General features: G+C 40.6%; 1 pseudogene; it reads right to left on the bottom strand.

The window, feature by feature from the left end:
• Positions 1-5,986: 5,986 nt before the first annotated feature.
• LOC119528555 lies at positions 5,987-7,282 on the bottom strand (annotated as a pseudogene).
• Positions 7,283-8,139: the final 857 nt, after the last annotated feature.

Raw genomic sequence — 8,139 nt, 5'->3', positions numbered from 1 at the left:
GAACTTGACATTGTCATGGTGGGTTCTTTATTTTCCTATTCAGAATGTGACGGTTCAATAAATATCATTGTTGATGATCTATTGCCTTCCTAGTACCAGGGCCATGTAGTGTCTAATATTATAAAGCTAACATGAAATAGTGATTTATATTTCCATGATTGCTTGATGGATAAGTAAACAGAATGTCTAAATATAAATGCAAATGAATTGATTAACCAGTCTCACTTTTCAAATGACCTCTGCTTTGTATTCAGCTTTCACATAGACTCTTTTGATTTATCAGAAGATTTAACTGTGTATAGTATTTGGGTTTACATAGAGTGGGGTGAATTTTAATGAAAATCATTTATCATCTTCAAGACTTAGCCAATATGTGTGCAAGTCAAGCTTGTTACTCCCTTGCAAAATTCAGCATGTTGTAATGGGATTACATCAACTCCTAAAACAAGGACTTTGAATTTTTACTTGGCATTTAGGAAATATATAAACTAAATTTAATTTTGTTGATCATGGTAATGATAACCTGATGGACAACCTTAAAAAAAGAATGATTATTTCTAAATTTTTGTAACTCAAGCCAAATAACGGTGATAATGACAATAACAAGCATTTTTTTTAAGTGCCTCCCATGAGCCAGTTCTATATTAGGGAATTTTATACATTTACTTTAACCTTATCTAAAATCCAGCCAGGTTTCTCTACTTACAGATATGAAAACTAAACTTAGGAGACTATATGAGAATGACTATATGAAAGTGGGTCATATAGCTGGTATGTATAGGAGCAAAAATCTCTAACCTAGGTATTCTCTGTCAAAAGGTATTAATTTTCTCCACACTCAGAAACAAAAGATGGAGCCAGCAAAGAATGTAAATTGATCACGTGTCTGTCTTTAAAGCTCACATTTCTTGTTGTAATATCACAGTGTATCATAAAAGAATTAAAGAAATATGACAGCTTTATCCAGATACCGCATAAAACTTTGATATTGTTGAATAATAAATAAATTAAGGAGTGATTCAATGATTATTTATTGGTAGATAATAAAACCTGGTGTATATTAATACATATAGAAGACAAATATAATAGCTGTCTGTCATTTATTTAGTATCATTTTACACATGATGAAACAGAGTTTGAGAGAGATAAAAGCCAGAGAGTAAATAGATGTGGGCATGGAGGAGAGAGCAGGGGACGGAACTCTGATATAGCACATTTTAAAGCCCATTCTTTTAATCCTTTGTCATGCTGCCTCAAACACAGAAGACAGTTTCTCTGGCAAATAAGAGAGAGAAGGCTAGCACCCAATTTTATTTTGCGGTACAGAATAGTATTACAGGAATTAAAAAATGGAGTGTGTAACTAATATTTGTTGAGTGCTTACTGAACCCCATACACAGTGTATAGAATTTTACATAATATTTAATTTCATCTTCACCAGAACCTTAAACATGGTATTATTTAGGGTTGACTAAATTATGTACAAATAGACTCCAGAAGGTATAACTGCTCGAAGTCATCAGAAGTTTATTTCTGTTCACACAATGTTACTGAATTGGCACACAGGCATGCAGGGCTGCTATCTTCATGCAGTCATTTGGGGACCTAAGTTAACAGAAGCTTTCAATCTTCAATACATGACGCAAAATATCACTTTTGGGGTCATCTCCATGAAAGGCAGCCAGCAGTGAATAAACCCCAGAGGAGTCATATAGGAGTATTTTATGGACAAGCATGGAAGTGGTGCCCATCAGGTTGGTTCACATCCCACTAACTACAAGGAGTGTGGAAAATGTTGTCTTGGGAGGGCAGCCACTTCCAAGGTACAATTTCCATTATGGGAAGAAAAGCACAGATTTTTGGAGCCAGCCAGCCATCTTTGACACACATGAGTATGACACTCCACTGTTCATTTAAGGACACCAAGGCTCAAAGACATGAAATAACTTAAGGACTCAAGATTCATAGGCAAATTTCATTGGCACGCAATAAACCATGGCCCACAAGACAAATCTGGCTGCCACCTGTTATATAAAGAAAGTTTCATTGGAAAGAAGCCACACCCACTTATTTATATATTGCCTATGACTGCTTTCTCACTACAATGGCAAAGTTGAGTAGCAGTGATGGAGATTGTGTGGCCTTTAAAGCCTAAAATATTTTTCTCTTGCCCATTATATAAAAAAAAAAAAAAAAAGTTGCCGACTTTTCAAGTTCCCTATCACTGCTGTAACAAATTATCACAAACATGGTGACTTTGAACAGCACAGATTTATTATCTTATAGTTCTGGAGATTCACAAGTCCAAAACTGGTCTCAGTGAGCTAAAATCAAGGTGTCTACAGAGCTGTTTCTTTAATGGAGGCTCTGTAAGATAATCTTTTTCCTTATCCGTTCCAGTGTCTAGGGTCATCCACCTTCCTTGGCTTGTAGCTCCTTCCATCTTCAAAACCAGCAATGTCTGGTCAGTCTTTCTCACACTGCCCCACTCTGACACTGACTTTTCTGCCTCCCTCTTCCATGTTTAAAGACCCATGTGATTTCATTGGATCCACCCAGATAATCCAGTATAATCCCTCTATCCTAAGGTCAGCTGATTAGCATCATCTGCAATGTTAATTCCCCTTTGCCATGTAACCCAAAATAGTCACAAATTCCAGGATGTGAACATCTTTGAGGGCCAATTATCCTCCCCATTACACTGACCCCTACTCTACGCTCTGAACAATCTGTTCTTTCCATTCCACGACCTTTTATCCCTAAAGGCGGGTAAGGCTTTGTTGCAGTCAGAAAAACTAAACCTGAGCTTTGATGGATAGGTAAGATACATACGGGAGCAAAGAATGGAAAAGAACACTCATGTGGGGAAAAATATTGGGCGACATGGCAAAAAGGTCACTAAGTAATGAATGGTATATGGAGTGGATGAGGGCCCAGAAATCTTCAGAAAGGGACCCATACTTTGAAGATATTGGCCTAGATGAAAATGCATAGACTCTGGGGAGTTGCGTCTACTGGGTAGTCAGATTAAATAGGGCCTTAAAAGACAAAGAAAAATGCCATTCTTTTTTGCAAGGTTATAACAGTGAATATTATTCTAGCTTAGAGAAAGGATAGAGGTATGCAATGTGCAATAATTTGTCTTTTTGATTGTCAAATTTGTAAGAGCTAATAATAATAGTTACTATTTATTAAGCACCTATCTTGTGTAAAGCCCGTGACAGACTTCAGTCTGCAAAGAAGTTTTGTGTTCTCAGTTGTTTTTACTTTTGAGAAAACAAAGCTAGGAAACATCAAACCTAAGCTTTCTACCCAGAAATGTCTGAAATCATGTATTTACTCTGTAAAGTCAGGGTAAATATTGGGAACTTTCATCAGTGGATGAAACACAGAGTCTGAAATATAAAAGATCTATTGTTGAGTTAAACTAAATCTAGCTAGAAATGTTTAGACACAAACGATTCCTTTTTTTTTCTTTTGTTCATTGACAAGAAGAAATAATAAATAATCTATATTGTCATAAAAAGAGCATTTTAGTGACATATTTGAATCCATTTGCAAACCTCAGTTCAAGGACTGGCTCTACAGCCCACAATACTCTCCTTTCATTTTGTAGCCTTCCTGTTTTGAATTGCAAGTGCCTGCCTATCATTTCTGCAAGTCACTGTGAAATTCCTCTACCTGTCCTAAATACAGAAAAGAATGAATTGCATTTTCAGTACCATGGAAATAATTATATTCTCAAGGTCATAATCAATCATCATAAACCCAGTACCTTCCTCTTGGGAGAAGAATGATCCAAATCCCTGATGCATCGCTTTTGTCATTTTTAAAATAATTTGCCCACTAACACGGCAAGTTATGAAACAAGCTGCTTAATACAGATTCATTGTTCTCTTTAGTTTTTGTTACTATGAAATTATAATAAATGGTAATAATATGTATATTATTATTTTTGTGGTGCTTCATTACTTAGAAAATATCTTTATAACTGGTGTCTCATTTAGTTCTGACAATCATCCTGTGAGTCAGGAAATGATGATAATCATTTCTTTATTATAGACATAGATGATCAGAGAGATTTAGAACATACCCCAAGGTCAACAGTTAGTAGGGAAAAGATCTGGGACTCAAAAACCCAGGTCAGAGTAACTCCAAACTTTTTAGAGAATGAAAAACCAGATAGCCTCTGCCCTTGCACGTGCTGAGCAGCTATATAAACAATACAATGCCTTTCTTTTCCTTAGTTTGTGAGCAGAGTTGACCAAAGGGAAACAGTTAATTTGACTGATTCTGACTTCAGTGTGCCTCATTTCTGGACTTATCTACCCATCTCCGAGTAACCTCACACTTTGACTCAAATGGTGGTATATTTCTTTCTACCTTTGCTCTATAGCAGAAAAAGATTGGGTTCATTTTTCATTTAATTGCCAATGAGGCACTTATCTGCCTCTCAATCCCAGCCCACATTTCACTTTCCTCAGTGGTTTTATCTCACTGTCTTTCAGTATTTCTGCTGTTGAGTCCATTTGAACTTCTGTGGTGGTCAAAACTGTCTCCTTCATATCTTAGTTGAAGTTTGGATAAAACCCCCTTTCTTCCCTTTGATCTGGGAAAGATTGGAATAAGTAGAGAAAAAGCAAAGAACAGTGAAAAAGAAAACATCTATAAATGGTGTGGATTTGTTGTCCTAACATTAAAAAAAAAAAAAAATACGAACAAACAAACAAAAACACTTCTAACAGACAGGCTGACCTCACCTAGGATGCAAAGGGGCCTAGGGCTGTGCAGGAAGACAAGGACCAAAGGCCTTAGGTAGGTTGCAGATATTCTGAATTGTTGGGGCCATAAGCCAAAGCTGATTTGAGGACAGAAAGAGAGTTTTTGTTAAGAAATGTAAAAAATATGCATTGGTAATAACTATGCCAGTTAGTTGAGTAACTAGGTCAACTAGCAATATATTTAAAACCTTGCAATATACTTAAAGCTGCCATCCTTTGAGCAGCCTCCACATCAGAAAGCCATTGGGTGAAGTCAGTGGGTTTGGGCTCTCTTGGACATAAGGCACCTCCTGCAAACCAACAACCAACTGAGATACACGTTTTTTACTGATTTAGGAAAAAAAAAAAAATGTTAGTGAGTTGTTTGCTTAAGTCATAGCTGGATCCAGGTGCTCAATGTTTTCGGGAATCAGATGGTCTCCAGCCTTCAGGTCTGCTTTGCTCTGTACTGGCTCCACTTTCAAGAAGGAAACTCCTTCTATAAGCAGTCTAGGCTTATATTACACCCCATTTAGTAATCCCAGTGTAAAAAGAGATTATTTTTTTACCAGCTATTCTGGCAAAAAGCAGTGGGATTGAGTTTCATGGGCTTGTAGTGGGTGGCAATCTATTCATGAATGAATCACTGAGACTGACTGACAAGCTCTAGGGCCCATGTCCACATCTGAACCCAGTGCTTAGGGTCAGACCATAGGCTTAAAGAGGGGAAAAATATGCCTCCAATGTAATTTTCAGTGCTATTACTTGAAGAAGTGGGAATGGATGTGAAGCAACTATAAAACAATGATCCACAGATAATTACAAATAATTGTTGAGTGTTTTAAGTTCCTACTACTATTTTAATTGCTTCTGTTTTAATAATTCAGTTAGTCTTTACAGCCAACTTATGTAAAAGGACTATTTTATCACTGTATTACAGATAAGTAAACTGAGAGTCCAGAAAGGTTAAGTAACTTGTCCAAGTCAAACAGCTAGTGACTGATAGTGATCAAGATACAAAAACACCTAATTAGGATCCAGAGTGATGTCCTTAATCACTATACAATGTTGACCTCATTTACTGTTGTTTCAGAGAGTATATATTTTGAAATACATCAAATGCCTTGTTTATGTGTGCATTTAGGTTGATTTTTTTTTTTTTTTTGGAAGATGCAGAAGTTTTTGTTGGTCACCAGTTCCCCAAAGGGCACCCTGCTTCTGCTGCCTCAGTGCCTCAGAACTTTGGTGTCGTTGGTCTCGGATACCACTTTGCTATCCACGATCCTGAGGGTGGTGGTCTTGTGGATGGTTTGCATGGAGTTGCTGCTGCCCAGGGCGTCGCTGACACTGAAGTCCTCTCCGTCTTCTAGCAGGTGGCGATAGGTGGCAGTCTCGGTCTCCAGCTTGACCTTGATGTTCAGCAGGGCCTTGTACTCCTGGGCCTGGCACTGCCCCTCTGCCTGGGTCTATGCCAGCTCCAACTCCAGGTACAGCAGGACCCCGTTGAGCTGCTCCATCTGCGGGGCATAGCAGGCTTCCACCTCCCGCAGGCTGTTCTCCAGGCTGGCTTTCAGGTTTCTCATGGAGTCCAGGTTGATTTCCAAGGACTGGACAGTATGTCTCAGCTCTGTGAGTGTCATCTCAGCAGCTCCTATCTCAGCAGACTGAGAGGTGACCACTGTATTGCTCTCTTCAGTCTGCTGAGACCAGTACTTGTCCAGCTCCTCTTGGTTCTTCTGAGCCAACTTGTAATACTGGGCTCAGATGTCTGCCATGATCTTGCTGAGGTCCTGAGACTTGGGGGCATCCACCTCCATGGTCAGCCTAGAGCTGGCAATCTGGGCTTGAAGGCCCTTTACTTCCTCCTCATGGTTCTTCTTCATGAAGAGCAGCTCCTCCTTGAAAGTCCCCATCTCAGTCTCCAGCTGCAGCCGAGTATCATTGGTGTCACCAGCGACCTTGTGAAGCCCATGGATGTCACTCTCCACAGACTGGTGCATGGCCAGCTCAGTCTCGTACTTGACTCTGAAGTCATCAGCAGCCAGCCGGGCATTGTCAGTCTGCAGAATGATGCAGGCATTGTCCACAGAAATTTCAAAGATCTGAGCCCTCAGTTCCTCAATGATCTTGAACTAGTGGCTCCAGTCCCTGACCTGGGGTCCCTTCTTCTACAGATGTTCCCGAATTTTGCCCTTCAGTCTCCAATTCTTAGTCTCCAGGCTCCTCACCGTGTCCAGGTAGGAGTCTAGGCAGTTGTTCAGGGCTTGCATGGTCTCCTTCTTGCCCTGGATGCCCCCCATTCCCGCCAGACCCCCGGCCACCCTGCTGGCCAAGCCCCCGGACTCCCAGCTACCCCAAGAGCTAGAGGAGCAGGACACAGAGATCTGGGAGCCCGAGCTCCTGGTGCCCACAGAGACGCTGGCCGTGCTGCTGGCCAACTGGACCCAGTGGTTGGGCAACTGGACCAAGCCCAGGGATCGGTAGTTGGTGGAGAAGGTGGTAGAGCAGGTGGTGAATATCATGTTGCTTGGGGAATAAGGCGAGAGGCCAGGACTCGGGATATGGACACAGACTCTTAATTTTAAAAGCCAGCTACAGGCCTTGGGAGGGCCCTAAGTTGGATCCTCATTCCGGAAGTAACTATGGAAGGTGCTTCAGACATGATTATCTAAATTTTCACAAAGGGTTTGAGTAAATAGCAAAAGGGATGATAAAAAAAAAGTTTTGTCGGTACAATGAGTTCTTTTGGTCCTGTGTCCCCTTGGCAAGCTTGAACACCTGACCAAAGGAGAATGGGGATCAGAATGTCATTGCCTCATACAGGGACGTTCATGCTCCATGTCCAGATACATGAGAACAGAGAGATGCCACTCTGCCGAACTTCCCAGGTGTAAGTTGTATGTCTGCTTTTGTGTTTGCTTGTTGTTAAATGTTTGTGTCCAGCAGAACTCTGGAAAGATTTGCCTTCACTCAGGATTCCTGTTAAGAATTGTAGGAGAGGGTGTCTATAGCCATGACCCACATCTCATAGCTAGAGGTTAACAATATTGACCAAAACACCTGCAGTTTTTTAACAACTTAATTGTCCCAGGTGAATTTCCAACTGCTCTCCCTTCTCATCATTACAGATGAGCAGCCCACTGCCCTAGGGAGCAGTGGAAGCACTCCTGTGGGAAAAGAAGATTCTGGTCCTCTTAGATTTGAAAGAAGTAGAGAAAGGAGTAGAGGGTGCATGCACAAAGGCTGGTTCATGCCCTATCTACCACATTTTTAAAGGAGGCCCCAGATCCATGATCTGTAGAAGCACTGGAAGGAAGTGACATCAATTCTGCTACTCGTGGCAGCAGAAGCGGTAGCTCAGGGGTCATGCACAGAATGC

The sequence above is a fragment of the Choloepus didactylus genome, chromosome 3, assembly GCF_015220235.1.
Source record: "Choloepus didactylus isolate mChoDid1 chromosome 3, mChoDid1.pri, whole genome shotgun sequence".
Lineage (NCBI taxonomy): Eukaryota > Metazoa > Chordata > Mammalia > Pilosa > Megalonychidae > Choloepus > Choloepus didactylus.
Note: the sequence above shows the minus strand (reverse complement) of the source record. Positions and strands in the feature narration are given on the sequence as shown.